General features: G+C 44.2%; 1 pseudogene; it reads left to right on the forward strand.

The window, feature by feature from the left end:
- The first annotated feature begins 10,789 nt into the window (after positions 1 to 10,789).
- On the forward strand, positions 10,790 to 11,108 carry LOC142434694 (large ribosomal subunit protein eL42-like; annotated as a pseudogene).
- The last annotated feature ends 521 nt before the right edge of the window (positions 11,109 to 11,629 follow it).

Consider the following 11,629-nt stretch of genomic DNA (forward strand, 5'->3'; position numbering starts at 1 on the left):
GAAGAAAGTGTTCTTGCATTGAGGGAGTACTTGAGTAGAGGCCCAATGTCCTTCCACCACCTTAATACTAAACCTATAAATATAGGCACATAGATCTATTTCCCCATCCTCATATATATATATATATATTTGTATATGTACATGTCTTTGTCTAGATCTCTATAAATTCCCTTTGCCTCCCAGCTCTTTCCTGTATTTCCCTTGACTTTCCTCCTGTCCCACTATCATGCTTCGTCCCCACTTGAGTTTCAGCAATACCTTTTCATTACATTACCCTTGATCATGCCCTACCAGGAAATCAGGCCTTTTTTGTAGCACACTGTTACATGATCTTTTCAGAACCTCTGACTAGAAAGCTTGATTAATAGTCTGACCTGGTGGAATGAACTCCAAATGCACTACACACACACACACACACACACACACACACACACACAAATGATGGGCATAGAGGATAAGCTACTTAATGCAGGAATCCCGAGTCGAGATCCATGTACTTTGGCAGTGGCCTGACCCCACTCTGGGATGCATAAGGCAGCCAAGTAAAAAGGAGGGGAAAAGAGCGGGGAGGGGGTGTTTAAAAAAGGGTGATGGCAGAACAGGGCACCAATACACCTATGGGGAGTGTTTTGTTTATGTCTCAATAGGAAAGGGAGAGAGGGACCAGACCCCATCCCAGAGCACCAAGCCTTGAGGGCATTACACTGGCATGGAGCAGCAAATGAATAGCAAGGATGATGGGGCCAGGCCTAAGCCAAGCTATGTTGACCCCTCCCCAGAAGAAGGCAATCTTCAGAGGACAGCACTGAAGATATAGCCAGGGAAAGAGAGGCAGGTCTATCCAGACCACATGGAGTGATGTAAGAGAGAGAGAGAGAGAGAGGACCTCACTATGGCCCACCAATTCACCATGGCCCACCAAGCCCTGGGGACACATCCCTGCTCAGAGCAGTTAATGCAGAGAGGACCATAGGGCAAGCCCCGCCATGAAACATGGTGTTCCCTCACTGAGCCATAGCACTACAGGAGACAGCACTGGAGACAATGTGCGGAACATGTGCCTGGTCTGCCCCATGCACAGTGGGGTGAGACACAAAGGAGTGCAATAGGGCAGCAAGGGGAGCAAAGCAACCAAGTCCCCAAGGAATCCTGAAAATAGACTTCTGATTTGAGAGACAGGGATCGAATTTGATGAGAAAACACACATAAGGGTCAGCCGACAGACTGGAACTATCATTGGGTTGCTTTGTTTGTTTGTTTGTATTTCTGTTTTTCTTTCACCATATGTCTATATAAGATAGGTAAGACGAACAAGCCCAAGGAGAAAACAACAGGACTGGCAGTTCTGGGGGGACATGGGAGGGGAAGGGAGGAAAGAGGCAGTGGGGAGTTAACAAACTCAAGGATAAAAGAACAACTAGAGATCCAAAATTGATGGCAAGGAGGGCGTGTAATACCTGGGGTGAGGGAGGGGTGTTGATCAAGTGCAATGTAGCCGAGAGGAATTACTTAGAGCCAAATGGAGCATGAGCATGCTAGTGGATAGGAGGAAGGTGAAAGGAAATAGAGGAAAGTAGTGGGAGGCAAAAGCTATTTATAGAGGTATAGCTACAGGTATGCATATATGTAAATATATGGATTTATAATGAAAGGGATAGAGGCCAATGTACATATATTTATATGTTAAGTATTAAGATATCAGATGGCCTTTGGGTCTCCACTCAAAACCTCCCTTAACATAAGAACACTTTGTTCCAATAACCTGACACTCTTTGATACTCACCTTCCCTACATGATTGCTGAAGACAAAATGGGTGCACAAGCAAAAGTGGTAAAGAGAACAGATGGTTCTCGACTATAAAAGATGTAGCATCTTAAAGATGTAGCATCTTCAAGTATTAAAGGCTTGAAGTTAAACAAGCAGCCATCTAGCAGGGAAGCAAATAAGCCCACATGGAATAAGCACAACAGCCTGTGTGATCATGAGGTGTCAATGGGAGCAGGAATCAGGTATCAAAAGATCCAAAATAAACAATTATATCAATGCGCAAGAAGGAGGCTGGTGTGGAGACTCAAAACCCATCTGTAGACATTTGGCCATCTCCCCACAGAAGGGTTGCAAAGAACGGATAATTCAGCCAGGGTACAGTATAGCACTGAGGAAACACACGTCATTCCTCTAGTTCCTGAATACTTCCTCCCCCCCTACTACCATGACTCAGTTCTACCTTACCAATCTGGCCAGACCAGAGTACACATGTGGTAGTTATATAATCTGTTATCAATTTGAGACTTAAGAGTGAAGGGGTGGAATAGCTTGTCAATCAGGTCACAGATTGATGGCCTCATTTAGAGGTGCTAAGGAGCATCATAGCTTGTTGGAGGCATGACACACACACACTCCCTGCGAGACGTTACTGACAACGAGCCTGATGGAGCTACGCTGATGCAGCCAAAGCCCTGGGAGCTCGAGGAACCACGTGCAGACCCCTGCCAGCGCTGAGATGCTTCCACCACCACTGGATCCACAAGACTTTCCACCCACTGGCCTGTGACCTTCCTGCATTTGGCGTCATTGCATGTGTTGCATGAGTCTGAAGAGGAGCTTAAGAGTATGGTATCGACATATGGGCTAATATTGGACCTATAGACTAGATCCGAACTGGGGTGGGATTTTTCCTAATGTACAATTGCTCTTTCATATAAAGCTCCTTCTTATACACATGAGTGTCCATAAATTTGTTTCTCTAGTTCACCCAGACTAACACAACACACATTGGTATAGCTAAGAGCTCTCGACACATGAAATTCAGGACAGATAAAACTCTCAGGGACAGTAGTGGGAGTAGTGATATGAGGGTAGGGAGATGGTGGGGGTCGGGGTAAGGGGAAGGGAGACAAAGGGGAAACCCATCACGATATTGGATATGTAGTCCCCACCCCCATATCCAGGGGGAAAATAACAGAAACGTGAAGGGAAACAACGGACAGTATAACACAAAAAAACAAGGTTGGGAGGATGGGGAAGGAAGGGGGAAAAAAGAGGAGCTAATACCAAGGGCTCAAGTAGAAAGAAATTGTTTTGGAAATGTTGATGGCAACATATGCACAAGTGTGCTTAATACTATTGAATGATGGATTGTTATAAGAATTGTAAGAGCCCCCAATAAAATGATTAATAAAAAAATTTAAAACCAACAAAAAACAAATGAGCATCGTCTTGATCTTTGAATTAACTTGACAAGCTTTTTTGGGGTAAAGTGATGGCATCTTCCATTGGCTTGACTGATGTTTGCTTTCTGGGTTGTAAGAATAGCACCATGTCTTGTCACCAGTAATGACCTTGGGGAAAAGTCTGGGTCGCTTTGGAGCTGTTCTTTCACAGCCCAGCATGGTTCCACTCGACAGTCTTTTTCCTGCTCAGTCAGAATCTGAAGCACAAATTTCACAGCAACTCTTCTCATTCCAAAATCTTCCATTAAAATTCACTGAACCGAGCTCCAAGACAGTCCAGACAACTTCCCCATCTTTTCAATGGTCCGTTGTCAGTCTCTGAGCATTAGTGCACAATTTTTTTCCCACTCTTTATCACAATCTATATATACATCAATGTATCAAGCACATTTATACATTTGTTGCCATCATCATTCTCAAAATATTTGCTTTCTACTTGAGCCCTTGGTGTCAGCTCATTTTTAAAAAAAATAATTTTATTAGGGGCTCATACAATTCCTATCACAATCCATACATACATCAATTCTGTAAAGCACATTTGTACATTTGTTGCCCTCATCGTTCTCAAAACATTTGCTCTCCACCCAAGGCCCTGGCATCAGGTCCTCATTTTTTCCCCTCCTTCCCCACTCCCCATCCCTCATGAACCCTTGATAATTTATAAATTATTATTTTGTCATATCTTGCTCTGTCCCACGTCTCCCTTCCCCCACTTTTCTGTTGTATGTCCCCCAGGGAGGAGGTCACATGTAGATCCTTGAAATAGGTTCCCGCTTTCCCACCCACCCTCCCTATGCCCTCCCAGTATCACCACACACCACTGGTCCTGAGGGGATCATCTGCCCTGGCTTCCCTGTGTTTCCAGTTCCTATTGTACCAGTGTACATCCTCTGGTCTAGTCAGACTTGCAAGGTAGGATTCAGATCATAACAGTGGAAGGTGGGGGAGAAAGCATTTAGGAACTAGAGGAAAGTTGTATTTCTCATCATTGCTACATTGCACCCTGACTGTTTCATCTCCTCCCCAAGACCCTTCTGTAAGGGTTTCTCCAGTGGCTTACAAATGAGCTTTGGGTCTCCACTCCGCACTCCCCCGCTCATTCACTATGGTAAGATTTTTTGTTGTGATGATGCCTGATACCTGATCCCTTGACAACTTGTGATCTCACAGGCTGGTGTGCTTCTTCCATGTGGGCTTTGTTGCTTCTGAGCTAGAAGGCCGCTTGTTTACCTTCAAGCCTTTAAGACCCCAGACACTATATCTGTTGATAGCCAGGCACCATTAGCTTTCTTCACCACATTTGCTTATGCACCCATTTGTCTTCAGTGGTTGCATTAGGGAGGTGAGCACAAAATGATAGGATTTTTTTTGTTCTTTGATGCCTGATAAATGATCCCTTCAGCACCTCGTGGTCACACAGGCTGGTGTGGTTCTTCCATGTGGACTTTATTGCTTCTGAGCCAGATGGCTGCTTGTTTACCTTCAAGCCTTTAAGACCCCAGATGCTATCTCTTTTGATAGCCGGGCACCATCAGCTTTCTTCACCACAGTTAGTTGTTTACTCACTTTGTCTTCAGAGGTTGTGTCGGGAAGGTGAGCATCATAGATTGCCAATTAAATAGATGAAAGTATTCTTGCATTGAGGGAGTACTTGAGTAGAGGTCCAATGTCCCTCTGCTATCTTAATAATAACCTTATAAATATATGCACATAGATATATTTCCCCATCCGCATATATAAATATATTTGCATATATATGTCTTTATCTATACCTCTATAAATGCCCTCTGCCTTTCAGCTCTTTCCTCTATTTCCTTTGACTTCCCTCCTGTCCCACTATCATGCTCAGTCCCCACCAGGGTTTCAGTAATTCCTCTTAATTACATTACCCTTGATCATACCCAACAAGGCCTCCCACACCCTCCTCACCACCGATTTGGATTGCTTGTTGTTCCCTTGTCCCTGGTTTATTAACACCACTACCTTTCCCCCCACCTCCCGTCTCCCATGTCCCCACGGAACTATTGATCCCGTTGTTTTCTCCTCCAATTGTTCACCCAGCCTATCTTATTTAGACAGACCTGTGGAGATAATAACATGCAAAAAGATAAGACAGAGCAAAACCAAACAACAATATACAACAAACCAATAACATAACCAAAATAAAACACAAGAAAGAAAAGCTTGTCATTAGTTCAAGGATTGTTTGTTGGTCTTTGGGAGTGGTTTCCAGTCCAGTCTGTTGGGGCACCACGCCCTGGCCCCAAAGTCTACCTTAAGCATTCCCTGGGGACCTTGCCACTCCATTCCCTTGCTGTTCTGTTGCACCCCCTTAATCTTTTGCCTCGATGTGGCAGGAGCCAATCGGGTGCTATTCCCTCTATGGGTCAGTGAGGGACGTCATGTCTCATAGTGGGGCCGGCCATGTAGTCCTCTCTGTCAACTGGCTGGTGGGCCATGATGTGCTCCACTCTCTTCTCCTCCTCCTTCATCTGCTCCCGTGTGCTCTGATCAGATATGTCCCTCTTCCGGAGCTGTAGATTCAGTGCCTTCTCAGGGGAGGGGCAGCTGTCCACTTAGTATTTGGAGTTGGGGCCGGCCCCCAGACCTCTCCACTGGTTCCCTACAAGTGCACAAATTTTGTTGGCATTTTCATCTGATGGACATCCAGAACAAGGTTTGTCATCAATTGACATTTTACCTTTTTTGAAATGAGAAAACCACCCGTACACTTGAGATTTCCCCATAGCGCTGTCCTTGTGAGCTGTGTTCAACATCACAACAGTTTCTGCGGCATTTTTCCTGAGCAGGAGACAAAATTTCCCAGCCACATGCTGTTCACTTAAATTGGCTATTACAGAAATCGAGGTTTGCACAAAACTGCTTTTACAAAAAAATTCACTGTGACCAGAGAGAACCTTCCCAGGCAACGCCACAGGGTGCACTGACTCAGAGTGAGTTACGGATGCTCACCGAGTTGGGACAATTCGTACTCTGGAAGCTCCACCCAGTGAAGCTTTTTACTTGTATCAAGAAAAGCCTCAGGGACATATCAATAGATGCAGAAAAACCACGTAACAATCAACAGATTCATAATAAAAGTTCAAACTAAAACTAGAAGGAAATTTCTTCAATCTGGTAAAGGCGTCTATAATTACAACCTACACCACACATAAGAATGCGAGACGGGGTGTTTTTGCCTTAAGACTGGGAATTAAGACAAGTTGTCGACTATCATTCTTATTCAGTGTCACGTTGGCAGTCTTAGCCAATGCGGCAAGGATAGAGGAAAACCCAGGACCTTGTGTAAAATCCTGTGTGAGTGAAATCCCAAATTCTCTGGGCAGCAAATGTTACTTTGAGACTGAGACGCTCCAAATTCAAATGTTGTCTGACACCATAAAGCAAAACTCCCTATTACCTAATGGCTAAGTAACCGAATCCAATTCTATGTATTTAAGTCTAAGAACATTTATTTAAAATTGGAAGCCACAATTTGTCATGAACTGGCATCAAAGAGCTCCCAGAGAAAAGATATTCTAAATTTATCCTGGCTGTGACACAGTCCTTTATAATAGCGCTAACTTACAAGGACCTAAAACAACCACAGAGAAGAAAAATAATAATCCATATTATAACTCCGATCACTTAACTCTTTAACCTATAGCTGTAAATTCAGACATTCCCAAAAGGGAGGAACCCTGTAAGTGTGACAGGGCTTTATGCACAGCGTGGCTCTTGGAGTTCATGAGTCAGGTCATACAGTATATGTGAAGAATCTGGTAAGAGCTTCGGCCGAATTCACTGTGGAGTTCACACCACTGAATGACCTTCCACTTGTGTTGAAAGAGTTATGGGTATCAAATACAAAACTATTTAAAATCATGAGAATGTCCACGCAGAAGAGAAGTTCACTGAGGTCAGTTTGGTGAGTTCCCGTAGCGCTGCAGATCTTTGAATTCATCAGAGCCTACACATGAGAGAAAACGCGCGTCGTGAGGGCAGTAAGGGCCTCGGGCAGGCCCCAGTCAGCAGTCTACGCTCTGTTTAAAACAAGAACTATAAGACTGAGAAGGCTCAGCGTGAGCTTCCCACATGGAAATCACTGACATTCAATGATGTGGCTGTAAAGTTCACCTGGGAGGAATGGCAGCTCCTGAACCCTGCTCAGAAGACTCTATATCAGGATGTGATGTTGGAGAACTATCGCAACCTGGTTTCCATTGAAATAACATGGAGGAGAAGGTTTCATCCCCGAACCCATGTAGTGCCTGTTTGAAAATCTTAATGCATGGATGGTGACCCCTCTTCCAAGAAGACACTTTCATAGGCATGACAAGCTGCCCCTGCCTGGAAGCCTGAGATTCATCAATGGCTGGGTCTAGAACTTGTTCCAGAACCTTGATCTCTCCTTCGAACCAGCTTCCTCCCAGCACAGTGCCTAGATGAAGTATATGGTGCCCTAAGCTAAAAGATAAATACAGTGAAATTTATATAATATTAATATTGAGTTGCATTTATGTTTAAATTAAAATAATGAAATACAACTATTAAAATTAATATGCACCTATTTTTAAAAAGAGGAACTATAGAGAGAAGATTCATATAATAACAGTTTTTCTTAGAATGTGAAAGTTGGCCTTTATGAGCAAGTCCACCCACACAGGAAAGAGTCTGACATGTGGTGAGTGGGTAAAGCCTTCTCTCAGGCTTCGAAGCTTCATTTTCATGAAGAAGCCACGCAAGAGCAAGTTACTGGTACATGATTGTGAGGAGGGCTGCAGTCATGACATATATACTCACCTTCCTCCACTCAAGTACTCCCTCAATGCAAGAATACTTCCTTCTATTAAATTGGCATTCTGTGATGCTCACCCTCCCGACACAACCGCTGAAGACAATGCGGGTGAACAAGCAAATGTGGTGAAGAAAGCTTATGGTGCCCGGCTATCAAAAGAGACAACGTCTGGGGTCTTAAAGGCTTGAAGGTGAACAAGCAGCCATCTAGCTAAGAAGCAACAAAGCCCACATGGAAGAAGGACACCAGCCTGTGCGATCACAAGGTGTCGAAGGGATCAGTTATAAGGCATCATAAAAAAAAATCTTACCATAGTGAATGAAGGGGGAAGTGCAGAGTGGAGATCCAAAGCCCATTTGTCGGCCAATGGAGATCCCCTCCCAGAGGGATCTAGAGGAGGAGATGAGTCAGTCAGGGTACGACGTAGCACCGATGAAGAATAGAGCTTTCCTCCAGTTCCTAAATGCTTTCCCCCCCCCCCCCACACACACACACTACCATGATCCGAATTCTACCTTGCAAGTCTGGATAGAGCAGAGGTTGTACACTGGTGCAGATAGGAGCTGGAGGCACAGGGAATCAGGGTGGATGATACCTTCAGGACCAGGGGTGTGAGGTGTGATACTGGGAGGATAGAGGATGAGTGGGTTGGAAAGGGGGAACCGATTACAAGGATCTACCTGTGACCTCCTCCCTGGGGGACGGACAACAGAAAAGGGTGTGAAGGGAGATGCCGGATAGGGAAAGATATGACAAAATAACAATTTATAAATTATGAAGGGCTCATGAGGGAGGAGGGAGCGGGGAGGGAGGGGAAAAAAGAGGACTTGATGCAAAGGACTTAAGTGGAGAGCAAATGCTTTGAAAATGATTAGGACAAAGAATGTACAGATGTGCTTTACACAATTGATGTGTGTATATGTATGGATTGTGATAAGAGTTGTATGAGGCCCTAATAAAATATTTTTAAAAATACCTTCAGTATAAGCTACACAGAGGAGCAAGTCTAAGTAAATAATGAATTTATCAATGACTCAAGAGTAAGTTAATAGGCATGCCGGCAATCCAGGAAAAATATTTACAGTTAAAGTGACATGATGATTACATGTGGGGAAACAGTTCATCCAGAACTTTAAAAATAACAAAATTATACCTAGGAAATATGCCATATCAAATCTAAGTGAAAATAATACTTTTTAATTGTGGTGAAATATACACAGTAAAGCATTAGCTTCCACATGTATGACTAGTATGTGACTTTCACTTCTTAGTTCAATAGCACTGATATTTTTGCATGGTTTTTAATTTTTAATTTTTGCATGTTATGTGCCCCACCATTACCATTATCCTTTCCCCTAAATAGTCCACTATTATTAACATAAAAACATCCCCCATACCGGTATGGAGTAGGGAACCAGTGGAGAGGTCTGAGCTGGCCCCAATTCCAACCAAGTGGACAGCCGCCCCTCCCCACAGAAGAATTTATTTCAGAGGACAGCACTGAAGCTGCAGCTCAGGGAGAAGGACATGTCTTATCAGAGCACACGGGAGCAAATGAAGGAGGAGGAAGAGAGAGTGGAGCACATCCCGGCCCACCAAGCCTTGACGACGATATTTCTGCTCAGAGCAGCCAATCCACAGAGAAGACCATATGGCTGGCCCCGCTATAAGACACGACATCCCTCACTGACCCATAACTCCACAGGGGACAACACAGGAAACACAGTGTGGAAATTGTGCTCGATCTGATCCCACCACATGGAGGCAAAACACTAAGGACGTGCAACAGAACAGCAAGGGGAACAGAGCAACGAAGTCCCCAGGGAATAGCAAAAATAGACTTTGAGGCCAGGTCTTGGCACTCCATCAGACTCGATAAGAAAACACTTCTAAAGGCCAACAAACAATCCTTGAACTAACTACAGGCTTTTCTTTTTTGTTGTTGTTTTGTTTTGCTCTGTCTTTGTGCATGTTATTATCTCCTCTGGTCTGTCTAAATAAGATAGGCTGGATGAAAAATCTGGAGGAGAGAACAATGGGACCGATGGTTCCGGGGGAGGGGGGACATGGGAGATGGGTAGTGGGGCGGGGGGAAGGAAGTGGTGCTAACAAACCCAGGGAAAAGGGAACAACAACTGATCCAAATTGGTGGTGAGGAGGGTGTAGGAGGCCTGGTAGGTCATGATCAAGGGTAATGTAACCAAGAGAAATTACTGAAACCCAAATGAAGGCTGAACATGATAGTGGGACAAAAGGAAAGTAAAAGGAAATAGAGGAAAGAACTAGGAGGCAAATGGGCATTTATAGAGGTCTAAATAAAGGCATGTACATATATATGTAAATTATATATGAAAATGGGGAAATAGATCTATGTGCATATATGCATAGGTTTAGTATTAAGGTAGCAGATGGACATTGGGCCTCCACTCAAGTACTCCCTCAATGCAAGAACACTTTGTTCTATTAAACTGGCATTTCATGATGCTCACCTTCCCGACACGATTGCTGAAGACAAAGCTGGTGCATAAGCAAATGTGGTGGAAAAAGCTGATGGAGTCCAGCTATCAAAAGACATAGCATCTAATGTCTTAAAGAATTGAAAGTAAACAAGCAGCCATCTAGCTGAGAAGCAATGAAGCCCACATGGAAGAAGCACACCAGCCAGTGTGATCAAGAGGTGTCGAAGGGATCAGGTATCAGGCATCAAAGCATAAAAAAACCAAATCAGCTTTTCGTGCTGGTGGTGCTCCCGTAAACATGGTGAACGTTCCTAAAACCCGCCAGACTCTCTGTAAGAAGTGTGGCAAGCACAAGCCCCACAAAGAGACACAGTACAAGAAGGGCAAGGATTCTCTGTGTGCCCAGGGAAGCGACGATACGACAGGAAGCAGAATGGCTATGGTGGGCAGACGAAGCCAATTTTCCGGAAGAAGGCTAAAACGACAAAGACGATTGTGCTGAGGTTTGAATGTGTTGAGCCCAACTGCAGATCTAAGAGAATGTTGGCTATTAAGCGATGCAAGCATTTTGAACTGGAGGAGATAAGAAGAGAAAGGGCCAGGTGAGCCAGTTCTAAGTTTCATCATGGCTTATTGACAAAGCAATAAAGTTTTAATGTCACATATCCAAAAAAAATTCAAATCATTGTAAATGAGGGGGAGTGCAGATTGAGGACCCAAGACCCATCTGTAGGCAACTGGACATCCCCTTACAGAAGGGTCATAGGGAGGAGAAGAGCAAGTCAGGGGGCAATGTAGTAATGATGAAACATACAACTTTCCTCTAGTTCCTAAATGCTTCCTCCCCACCGCCCCCCATTATGATCCCAATCCTATCTTACAAATCTGGCTAGACCAGAGGATGTACAATAGGAACTGGGAACACAGGAAATCCAGGACAGATGATCCCGTCAGAATCAATGTTGAGAGTGGTGATACCAGGAGGGTGGAGGGAGGGTCGGATTGAAAGAGGAACCGATTACAAGGATCTACATATAACCTCCTTCCTGGGGGATGGACAACAGAAAAGTGGGTGAAGGGAGATGCCAGGCAGTGTAAGATATGACAACATAATAATAATTTATAAATTATCAAGGGT

Source organism: Tenrec ecaudatus, chromosome 1, assembly GCF_050624435.1.
Source record: "Tenrec ecaudatus isolate mTenEca1 chromosome 1, mTenEca1.hap1, whole genome shotgun sequence".
NCBI classification, from domain to species: domain Eukaryota; kingdom Metazoa; phylum Chordata; class Mammalia; order Afrosoricida; family Tenrecidae; genus Tenrec; species Tenrec ecaudatus.